Source organism: Melospiza melodia, chromosome 18 (genome assembly GCF_035770615.1).
Source record: "Melospiza melodia melodia isolate bMelMel2 chromosome 18, bMelMel2.pri, whole genome shotgun sequence".
NCBI classification, from domain to species: Eukaryota; Metazoa; Chordata; class Aves; order Passeriformes; family Passerellidae; genus Melospiza; species Melospiza melodia.
In genome coordinates this window covers 5957630-5970100 of record NC_086211.1, presented here as the reverse complement: position 1 = coordinate 5970100, position 12471 = coordinate 5957630, and the positions used below count along the sequence as shown (strand labels likewise).

Genomic DNA, 12471 nt, shown 5'->3' with positions numbered 1-12471 from the left:
ATCACCATGGTTGGTGCTTTTTTCCACAGCAGAAGTGGGGATGTGGGGAACAGGTGACAGCACTCCTGCCCTGTCTGGAACATCACATTTCTGCTGTCACACACATCCTGCCCTTGGGTGCCACGAGTCAACTTGTGTCAAGAAAATGCATTTGTCAAACACATCTGTTGACTTTTCTAAGCAAGTTGCACAAGATGCTCACCTCTAAAAAAAAAAATGGATTGTGTTGCAGCCAACATTGCTATCAGAGCTCAGGAACAAATAAACGTGTGGCTCATCTCCAAGGGGCTTTCCCCCTGTTTCCTCACAATTGACAAAGAAGCCAATGTTGTTTAAGAGTAAGACAGGATGACAAATCCATGCATGTGCTCCACTTTGTAGCTGTCTGAGCCTGCTGCTGCAGAGTTGTTTTAAGAATGACGGCATTATTATATATTTCCTGGCACACACAATCTAAACTGATGCCCATTTTCTTCCATCTGCCCTGGGAACTGCAAGGAAAAGAACAGACAATTGTACCCAGGATGGATTAAAACAGGAAATACCATCTAAAATGATGGAAAGGCTGGTTGTCAAGCAAAAAAAAAAAAAATTAAAATAATAATTTAAAATATGAACAGTGGATGGATTTCTTTGGTGGTACATAAGTGGATGTAAAACTGGAACAATCTCAGTAGAGCAATTGTGCTGTGTTATGTCACAGTATGGCCCCAACTACTTCAGTTCATTCAGTGACATTCTTTGGGATGTCTACAATCATAAAATGGTTTGGTAGGGTATTGATTTCTTTTGCAGTTTAAAATACATATCCAGCAGAGAAAATCTTGACCAATTAGAAAAAACCACAGGTGCTCATCAAAGAATCACAGTGCGGTCTCAATGTTTGTCAGGATTCACCTGATAACAAATGACAAATTAACCATTAACCAAATATTCTATCTCCTAGGGGAACCTGTCAGGCTTGTAGGCAAAGGAAACCAAGCTGGGCCATGGAGGGACCCCACACATTTTGCTGCTCCTCTGCCTCCTCAGCTGCTCTCCTGTGTCTGAAGGTTCCCATCTCTCGGCAGTCAGGCTGGAAAGGAGTTTGCTGTGGAAGCCGCTGCTGCAAATTTAAGATCTGATATGAGGCAGAAACAAAGCAGAGCCAGCTAACAGCTCCCTTCCTCCTCCTGCTTCTGCCACTTAGCCCTGGCTGCTCCTCTCCCACGGTGCATGAGGACGGAGAAATATGGATTTGCAATTGTATGGAAACTCCTCGTAACCTCTGACATGGCTGCCAGCTCCTTGTGCCTTGGAAGCCTACTTAAATTACAGTAAAACAGCTCAGGAGCCTGCCCTTCTTCCTCCTGTTTCCTGTAACTAGAATTAAGCTCTGCCCTGACTCCCATAGAAACTGTGGGTTTATGAGCTACCTGCAAGTCAAGAAATTCCTCGTGGGAGATCCATTAATGAATGAGAAACAGCAGAACTGAGCGAGCTGGGGAGGAGTCTGCCCCTGGAGGGAAGGGCTGGTGGGAGCATCCCTGAATGGGGATGGTGAGGGCTGGAGTGTGCCTTGGATGTGTCTGTGGAATGGGATTCTCTGCACACAGCCCTGGGCAGCCTCAGTTAGCTGACCCTGCTTGAGGTTGGGCTGGACATGGCGACCTCCAGAGCCCCTCAACCATTCCCACCTCAACCATTCTGTGATTTTGTGAGCCTATTGTTTAACTTTGTTTTCTCTAATTTATGCAATTTCTCATTGCTTTCGTGTCTCATGGCTGTAGCCTCCGTTTCCTGCATTTATTTACCCATTTTATGTATTAGAAAAAGAAAAAGACCTCCCTGCCCCACAGATGTCTTCTGCTGACGCTTGCCCCAAACACCTTTCACCCTGACAGACCTGTAAATCTGATGGCACTCTCCATTTGGCTCATACCTCTGGCTTGGGGTAGAGGCTCTGTGGGGAGATGAGGGACTGGAGACTGGAATATTTTATTCTATTTTGCTTCCTGGGGTTAAATATATTGCTTTCTCTTGGTTTAGGCTGGCAATTTTCCCACTGTCACCCTGGGTGGTAACATGGCCACACTGAGTTCAGATCCCCCTTGGGCTCACTGGAGACAGAATTTCAGCCAGTGGCTTCTGTCGCATTGCCCCGGGTCTGCTCTAACATTTGGGACCTTTGAAAGTGACACATAGGAGCCCTGAAGCTCCTCTTCCCACCAAAATAACTGATTTAGAAAGATCTGGTCTTTGACTCCTGGAAAATTATTATCTGTATTCAGAGGGATGCAAATTCCAACAACTGAAGATGATCTGATCTCCTCTATGACTCACTCAATGTCATTTAACTGCAGAATTCTCTAATTCCTTGATTAAGAAAAGTCTTATCTGTAGGCATCTAGTCACCATCTGAAGACTTGAGGAGACAGACAGATAAAAAACACTCCTCCATCTCTTTGCTGTATTTCTTTCTTAGACTTCAGTCTGTTGCATCCTCTTTACAACCTGTCAATGATTACAGTAATGGGAGAATATGAAATATAGGGAGAGCTTAATGATTTCAAATCAGAATGACTGGTGTCCCTCAAAGTTAGGGGCATGTGAAACTTATCAATATGTATTGGAGTGTTTTTAATTTGGGGAGAAAATTTCAATAGGGTCGTTTGGGAAAATAAACAAACTTGCTTTCACATTGCTGAGATTTTGACTTTGTTTTTCAGTTATCAAAACACGCCAGCCAGCTCAGAGACTAATGAGAATTCCACCCACCAAAACCAAATTATGTTCATAATGAGTAGAAATGGTTGAAAATTCTGAGTTTTGATAAAAGTGTGTCAATCACTTCATTTCTCAAACAGAAAAGAATAGATTCTGATGTAAAAATGGTCAAAGACTCTTTTCCATGCAAATTTCCTGTGAAATTAATAACATGTTGGGTTGAGTTTGTTAAGTTTTTAAGTACAGAGGTCTTCACAAAAGCTGTGGTTGATCCCAAATTAGGATATGGTTAATATAAATGTAACACCCAGAGAAAGAAGCCATAAATCAGACTGTCTGGTTTATGATCATAAAAAAGTTATTCCCTTTGCATTAATGCTTTGTCTTCACTAGAAGGAAAGAAAAAGGAGCTAATTTGGAAAAGACAACCAAAAATTTACTTCAAAATGAGTTGGTTGCAGCTCATCCACCAGTCCAAACTCTGCTAACATTTGGCTATTTTAGTGTAAAAATATATATTTTTTTTCCTCCTGTCAAGTCATCTGCTAAGATCAGGAGGAAGATATGGCAAAGGTCAGTAAGGATCAATTTTTGAGCAGGACAGATTTCTCATTAATGAGTGCAATAGACTGATCACCACAGAAAGAATACAATTTAGTGATTATATCTAAGAAGTATGAATGTTTTTCTTGTCAAATGTCATTCCCTTTAAAACTTGGCACTAGTAACTCGCTGCAATTTTCTTTCAAGTGAATTTCAGCTGGGCTGTGACTCTGTGTGTAATCGTTTTCTCATGATGGTAGTAAAATTTGACATATCAACTGTATATTTATAATGGAAATAAACTTCATTATGAGTCCCCAAAGGGATCTGATCTAAATCTCACTGAATGAAAAATGGAAAGGCTCCCATTGACTTCTCTGATCTTTGGTCAAACTATTGTAGCTGTAGAATTCTCTCACTTTCCCCCCTTTATGCTGTGCTTTTGGAAACCACATGTATTTTAAATATGTGTATCCCAGCCATCTCTTGTTTTGTTCCCATTGCCTCACAGAGCATTAAAGGTGCACTTGCAATGTAAAACTGAAAAATTATCATAATTCTGTGCTGCTTTCTTGGCAGCAGAGTGTACAAGTATGACAGGGCTAAAATCCCAAGTTTACATTAGGCTGCCCAGAGCAAATTTCACAGGAAGGTAAATGCTGACTTCTGTAGCATCATGACCAGTTTCAGGGGAGTAGAATTTGGCCCCATTTCTGCAAAATAACTGTGGCTTTCCTTAGCAGTCTGATCTTGTCATAATTCACTTTAATGCTCATGTTTGCTGGCCCAAGGGCTTATATAATTATTGTGCCTGTCTCATCATGAGAGATGGATAAGTCACACCTGAATACAAGAGTAGGAACTTGTTGTTTTGTTTAGATTTTAAACATTTTAAAACCATTATTAAATGAGCAAATTACACATGCCCTGCAGAAGAGGGTACCAGTCAAAGCTCTCTGGGTACTTCTTGCTATTCTTACCATGGATTTTGAAGATAATATTTAATTGGAAGGAAATTTCTAATATTTCATTAGAAGGAAGCATTGATTAATAGGATTGTGATGAATTTATCTGCATATAATGCAGGGAGTGAAAAACAAAGAGAAACTCATTGGACATAAGCTGCATTCCAGTGGGAATTCAGAATATGTCATAGAACAATTAATACTTTACTGTAAGCCACAGGATGTGATATTCATGGGGGAGCCTCATTATGCAGATGTGTGTCAGGAGTGTTATTTACATAAAGGTTTCTGAATAACACAGATGATCATTTCTAGTTCAGATGAAGTCCCAGGAGCTGGGTCTCCCTAGAGTGGGAAGCAGAGATTCCCACATTAGCTGAGACTGAAACACACATGAAAGTGACAAAAAGTCAAATATTCTATGAAAACAACTGTCAAGGGAGATGAAGATATATAAACCCTAGGGAAGTGTGTAAAAAGGATCTCTTTCACTTCCACAGCCTTATACCAAGATTTTTGTAGGTTTGCAAATGGAAGTATTGAACCCCTGGACTGTGGTAAAATGAAGAAGATGCTGTAGGCATGGGGTAAATCAAGATTCCTCATAAGGAAATGTGCCATGCTGGTGGAAAGGCACTCAAGGGCACTGAGAAAGCTGTTTGCAGTCACTCCACACAAATTGCACAGTTCCCTTCCTGCCTCACTGGATGCATTCAGACCTTCCCTGTTAACTGGTATATATTTAACTTGGTGGGAGTTTTTTTCTGATTAATTTAATACTTGACCAGATAACTATTATAAACACTGTGAGTACTGGTTGTTGTAGGAACTGAAAAGGGTAGGAGTATGGGACTGCAAAAGGCAGTTCATTCCTTTTATTTTTCCTACACTCTGTGTTAATGACCTTAATTTTCTTTCTTCTCCAGCCAAATCAGCAGAATTTGTATTAAGATAGGTACTAAATGATTGCACTATTCAAGGGCAGCTCCACTCCTGGGGTCACTGTCACAGCTGGCTGACTGTAGAGCTATAACACTCTCCCTGCTCACAGTGAACACATGACAATTAGATCAGCTTTACCTCCTGTGAGGAAGAGGACGAGACAAGGGCTGAGTGTTCACATCCTGCCTCCTCTGACTCAGGAAAAACCAAATTTTGAGCTGCCACTCATGCAACTTCTGCTCCTCTGCTGCTTTCACATGGTCAGTTAACACTGGGATCTGCAGCTTTTCCTTCTCTGTCACCCTGATGGTAGATATCATGTCCTACAGGCTTTGGGAATTACAAATATAAAATCCAAAGTTCTCCTCTGTCACAAAGAAAAGTAGATAAAAATCAAAGAGGCCAGAAGTGCTCCACTGCTGCCTGTGCTGATTCAGTTATCCCTGTCAGCCAGGGTCCTGTACTTCCCTCCTTTTCCATGTAAGGGAAGGTTTTAGCTGGAGGATACTTGGGTAGATGTTAATTGACCCATCCTGGCTGCAAGAGCTTTTATGTTTGTGGCAAAGCTAATCCTAAATCAATATAATCTATTCAGCATTTACTTTCAACCCAGCCCAAAGTGAGAGCTCAGTTTTAGGTAAGGCTGTGCTCTGCTTCATGCTGCAATAGTGCTCAGAGAAGCTACAGCAACATTCCTGAAACCAGCCCTCCATAAACCTTTGTGACCTGCTGAAATCCAAGTCAAAATTACACCTCTGGCGTCTTCCACAGTATTTGATGAGTAAAACTCAATAAACTGAGTTTATATCAATTATTCCTTACATTTTTCCTCATAACAGTTATCTCACATTTTGTCTGAATTCTACCCTGCCCTCCATCATACTCCAATGAGAACAAAACACAGCTCAGTTCTGTCATTTGCCTAATCTTTTTCTACTATTGCAGTCACCTGGCCAAATTCATTTCTTACCTTTTGTCAGCTGTTCGCTCCCTTGGTGAAACATCTTGGTGCACCTTATGAAACAAGCCCAAGGATCTGCAGGAAAGCAAAGGGAAATTTCAGGCTTGAAAGCAATGGAGGTTCTGGCTGTAAACTCACGAGGAAGGCAGGGAATAAACAGTGATTTGTGCCACTGAAATGTTTCAACCAAGTTGGCAAAATCGTGGTTGGCACCTGGGGAGCGCACAGGTATCAAAGGAAAGGAGGGGTTAAAGGGAGAAAGCCAGTAAAAGAATGTATCCTTTGTGAGGTTATGCATTTAACAGATCTCTGCTGGGTTACTCAATAACACACCAGATGCCAGGGACATTATGGAAAATGGAATTGCTTAGAACTCCAATGTCAGTGTTTGCAGGCATTCCTCCTGGCTGTCCACACTTCTGCCACAATAGCTCGAGTTTTGCGTCCTCTCCTTTCAGGGTTTCTGCTGTGGATGGATGCCATTGTTGAGACTCTGTTTGCCATGGAGCAAAGGGACATCCATGTGCCACAAAAAAGCCATCTCACCATTTATCTTACAGCTTTTAGTGAACCCTCTCCTCCCGACCACCAGATCTTGCACTTTACCAGGGGCTCTAAGTGAAGCTGAGCAGGATGAAAATCGTTTCCACGGTGTTAATCACATTAAGAATTTCAAGCCTGGATGCCAGGAGGGTGATGAATAAGAGCTAAACCACCTTGATGGATCTGGAAGTTTCACTGGAATTTCCCTTGCCTTGGAAATGGAGTCCAGCCACGATAAGAATTGCCACAGCTTTCTTCACTGATGGACCTTCAAAGAGATTGTTCCTTCAAGGTGTGTCAGGCAGCAGATTCTGAGGAGAAGGAGATGCTGGGGCTGTGCTGAGGTAGGAGTTACAATTTTAGTTTTATCTCTCAGCATGAAGACAACCAGGCTGTCCCTGCCATACAGCTCTGTCAGACCATTTCAGAGACAGCCTGGCTGAAGCCACCCACTCCACGTCCTGCCATCCTCCTTCTGAAATGCTCTGTATCAAAATGCTTTGTGAAGCAGCTGCCCCAAATTCTCCATCAGCACCTGGCCTTATTTTTTTTCCTTGGCCCAGCATTTCTAGGACTCTTTACTAATACTGATGCAGGACTAAGTGTCTGGTCTGACCTTACTGGGAAACTGAAATTCTGGGAAAGATGGAATGTATTTGCAACTTCTAAATCTTCTTTAGTGATTTTTTAAAATTATTTCTTCATGAGCAACAGGGCATTAAACTGTTTAGATGTTTTTTTTATTAACTTCATTGACTCACAATTGGGATTTATCCACAGGAACCAACTTATGTTCCTCTACCAAGACCAGCACCATTAGCTCTGTCCCTGCTCTCAGCTAGAAAGACTTTTTACCTTCACTCAGGTCCTTCCTCAGGACTCTGATGAAATAAATTCCCATACAGTTATTGCTTAACCTGCAGAGGCTCAAAAAAAAAAGCCAAAGTGGTCTCTGGGTTGCAAAATATCGAGTTTTTATTTTGCAACCCAGAGACCACTTTCGCTTTTTGGTTTAAATATGATCTAGGTGTGGGACTAGTCTTACTCTTGCTTGATTTTGCCAGCAGATTTTGAAAGCTACCAATGGAATGAAAATGGTGTTAAATCAAAATTGAAGACTCATCTAATCCCATGTCAACACAGCACTTCAAACAGGGCCTAAAAACCACAGTTGGGTTTTATATGAAATAGAGAAGCACATTTGCTAAAAAATGAACTGCACAAAATATGTGTGCACTTCAAACCAGCTGACCCTTGGGCCCATCAGCCTGTGGTCACAGAGATGAAAGCAGAGGGCTGTGCTGTTTCTCTGAGCTGACAGACGCGTTAAGAGGCACCTGGGTAATGAGCCAGCACTTTCACTGCTGCTCCAAGCTCGTCTTGGCTGCATCTGCTCAGTGAACAGGGGTCTGTGGGAACAGAGAGATTCCCAAATTCGCCTCGCTTTTTCCAAGCGCGTTCATTTTTCCTCTCTAAATTCCTGAGCCCCCTTCTGAGAGGCTGTCAGAAAGAACAAATGAAAACAATGTTTTTTTTTTTTAACAGATGGGAGGAAATCTGAAGTAGACGGATCCCACCCACTCTACATGCTTTACCTTCTTCCCACCAGCCAAGTCAGAGCTCTGTTTTAGGCAGATCCTTTGCTTGAGCTGCATCTGTGTTGTAGGTGAAGCCTCATTGCTGAGGAAGAGCAGGACTCCCCTGAGTCATCAGATTAAACACCTTAGCACTTTAACACCTCCAAGATGCTTAGGAGCAAAGGTGTGAGGATCTAATTTGGTCTTAAATTTCAGTATCTGATTCTGTGGGCTCTTGTCTGCTGGGCAGTCAAGAGGAGTGGAACAATAGGAGTGGTGATAAGCTTTCCTCAGGAACTCTGGCAGGGATATTATCTACCTAATGGGATTAGTATGGTAAATACCTTTATAGTGCAAAGCTAAATGAGATTATTTGGATACCACGGAAGAAATAAATAAATACATGATTTCTTAAAGAGTCAATGTGATTGAAATATGAATCTCCCTGTCCTCCTGCACTTGTGATCTTATTGCCAAGTGGTCCTTGGTCCTGTGCAAAAGAAGGGGGTTTATTAGCTTCCCCAGCCTGTATATTCATTTTACCTCCTCACCTCAGCTGACTTAGGGCAGGCACCATCCACCCTATCTGGAAGAAAAATAAACAGTCCTTCTGCCCTCATTGTAAAAAAAAGCAAGTTTAGCTGGTGCTCCAAAGCCCTGAACTGGGAGAAATTGATTGATTTACAGTACAAGTGATGTCATGAGGAGTCCCTTACATCATCAGGTTGTAGATTTAATTCTACTGAAAATAAATTTCTCATCCCCCAAGCGTAAATTAATGACTCAGTAATTTACTGAGTCAGTAAGTGCTAAATCTTTCAATAGAAGAGAAGAGGTAAAAAAGTATTCTTCAGAGAAGCATTAATGTGTTGTCCTCTTTATTTGATGCAATAATCACATTAATTAAGGCAATTTTAATTAAATTATTTTCACCTAGACTGACTCCAAAAATTGCAGTTATTAAGGATAAGAAGACTAATGGCTCATCCGTGCTGCAGTGGGTTTTAATGACAGCTCTGTTAACCACGAGAGCTTGCTCCCCACAAGATTTTCAGATTAAGCAAGTGGGTGTGCTGCACCCACTGCCCTGACAGAAATGTCACTATTGTCCACATTGTTCCTTCTCCTGCTCTTTCTCCACAATAGCCCAACTCACTGTGTCCTTGCCTTCTTTGTCTAGCTTGACATTTGGTCCCACACCACCCAACAGTGTCTGGTTGGAGGTAACCAAGTAGGAGTTGGTTGCACTTCAGGTCCTTTTTTTTCTTTCTTTTCTAAACAGGTCTGTGTGATAACAGAGCAGTGTGGCATTTCTGAGCACCCCTGTGGAAAAGAAGCCCCTACCTACATTTTTATGGTCTGTCCACAGATGAAAAGGTGCCTTTACAAGATGTCCTTCTTCGTACTCTAAACATGAAGCCTGTAATTAAATAGCAAAAACGAAGTTACCAAGCAGTAAGTACTAAAAAAGCTCACTCTTCAATAGTGTTCTGTTTCCAGGGGCTCAGGTTCAGCCTGAAAGGGTGGAAATGGTGCAAAAAAGCAGGTCACAGCTATTTCTAGAAATTGTGGAAGTGATTGGAGCCCCTTGACGCCAGGAACTGGAATTTCCAGACAGCAAAGCAGCACTAAGGTAGACTGTGTCTGATGCCAAGGAGCTGGCAATTATTATTAATTCAACCACAAGTAAGTGCATTTCAGGTAGGATTAAAAGGTTGAACTAAGACTACAATAGCATGGACAGTCAGCTCAGGGTGGAAGTCCAGGCTGGCAAGTCAAGCTCTGCCCATTGGAATGTCCCATGGAAAACAGGGAAAATGGCACAAACAGAGATCAAAATTATTTAGCTCTTGGAGGTCTTACTCTCCCTTTGTTTTGCTAATGAAGGCACTTCATAATATAGAAATTCTTGTGATTAGACTAGATTAAGTTTTTAATTACTTTTGCAATCTTTCTTGAAAGAAGCCCTAAAATACAACAGTGACTATTACTTAGGTGTAATACACATTTTACAGTCTTCCTAATTACATGTGTTTCACCAATAGTTATTATGCACAGTCAATTAAACATGCAGTTAAAACACCTTAAATTGCATATCACGGACAATACTGAGTAAATAAATAATTAGGGAGTTATTAAAATGCAAATTCATAACATAAGGAGCAATTATGGAAGAAGAAAGTATTTTAGTTTATGACTTATTGACCATATCAGCTCTTCTGGTGGGTCCTTCTGCATTAATGTGAATTCTGCTGACAAAAAAACACAGCAGCAAAATGGTTTGCTTTGGTCAAGGCCTAATTACTTACAGCTTTTAGATCCTGAGGTCTTGGCTTAATGGATTTTAATGGCTCAGAAGAAAAAAGGAAGATCTCTGCACACACAAAGTCTTCATAAGATTCTGGAAAAAAAAACTTTTTCTTTGCCCTTTTATATTTTCTATCTATCTTTGTTTATCATTCATAACTGGTAGGGGTTTTTTTCCCTCTTTTCAGATTTAGCTCACAGAAAAAGAGCCATCATGTTTGCCAGATTTTTGTCAGTGAAGTCTGAGATCAAAGGGAGATTGGACATCAGAAACTGGAATAAATCCCATGGGTTGTGATTTTTCAGGCTTCAGGTGGGTCCTACCTGATGCAGGGACTCCTGCTTTGGATCCATGGAGCTCCAGCTGTGCCTCGTGGCTGTTTTTGAACACAAAACTCAGCAATGGGACCACTCTGCCCAAGAGCTCACCCAAAGCAACACCAGAGATTATCTTTCATGGGCAAACACATCTTAATCTCTTCAAAGATTAAGGCATTGGATATTCACAGGTGAAGGTGTCTTGAAAATGCTGTCCAGGGAAGTCTTTGCAGTGCTCTGGTTTGTTTTAAGGCCTCTTTTGTCCTGTCTGAATCATGAAGGGACAATTTACAGCTCATGCAGTAAGGCATGCATGCTGTGTGTGCTGAATGAATTTTATTCATATAAGGAACAGACTCAGATTTCTTAAACTGATAGTGTTTTCAGTATTACCTTAAAAGTCCTCCATACAATGTTTGAAAAAATGTTTGAAACCTAAAGTTTCTTATAAATACATTTTTCAAGATGTAGGAGGAAATTTCTGTGTGTTTCTGCTCCTACAAATGATATTGGCATTATTTTATTGACATTGATTCCAGCTTTGTTGCAATAACTTTCTTCTGATGCTGTGGTCTTTGCTATGACTTGGCTAGACTTGCCTAGAAAACCAAAATTAGAAGAAGAGTTGCAGTTCAGAAAATATTTATTGCTATACTAATTACATGTAAAAAGTAATTTATACAAATCATATATTGCAAAATTCCTCCAGGAAAAATAAAAAAGCCCCACATAGTAGTTGGAATAAAACAGCTGGTTACCTTTCAGTTTTATTGGCATGATCACTGTGATTGCATCAAGCCAACTCCTCAGCTAATGAAAACTAGCAAAGCTCTATTGCCTCCAGTACCCACTGCTTCAACCAGAAATAAATCTTTGGCTCCTTCATTGTATGTGCAAGGCAAGTAAATTTAGGGATTTTATTAATTTTTTTAAAGATCATTGTTATTGAGGGCAGAAAAAGACAAAAACTACTGGCTGAAATTTTTCCCATGTAGGGAAGTAACACAGCCCAGGGCAGGAACATCCCTGTGGTTTGGGGTGGAGGTTGAAATAAAAATGAGGGGTCTGGGATGGAAACTGGGCAATGAGCAGGAGATGATCCCACACCTTGTGCAAAGTGTCCTGCCTGTTATTTATTCAGTGCAATGATTATTATTTTAAGACTTTTATTTTCTAATTGCTCATGGCTGTACCAGAGTGTATTTATATATATATATATATATATATATATATATAAATATATAATACACTCTACAATATTTGCGTATTTATATATATATAAATAATACACAAATATATGTATATATTTGTATATATCTTTAGTCAGCAGAGCTTCCCCTAAATAAAACTAAAAATGCTTCTTAAAGCCCCTGGAAGTTTGGAGGTACAGGTTTAAACCAGTCAAGCCACATGGAAAATCAATGAAAAATGGAAAAACAGAACATTGTACATGTAGTGTTATCTCTTTAATAACTTTGACTTAATAAGGTTAGAGAGGAAATTCAGCTAATCGTTGTACATTTTTCTTATTAAAAAAAAAAAAAAAGGAAAAGTTCCTCACAAAACCATGGGAATTAATGTAACTGGTTTCAGTAAATTAAGGAAATCA

General features: G+C 40.5%; 1 long non-coding RNA gene across 1 annotated transcript; it reads left to right on the top strand.

Moving 5' to 3' along the window:
- Positions 1-6481: 6481 nt before the first annotated feature.
- LOC134426402 (uncharacterized) lies at positions 6482-12053 on the top strand. Its single transcript, XR_010029975.1, has 3 exons — positions 6482-7004; positions 9520-9692; positions 10733-12053. It is a non-coding gene; the product is annotated as an uncharacterized LOC134426402 (long non-coding RNA).
- The last annotated feature ends 418 nt before the right edge of the window (positions 12054-12471 follow it).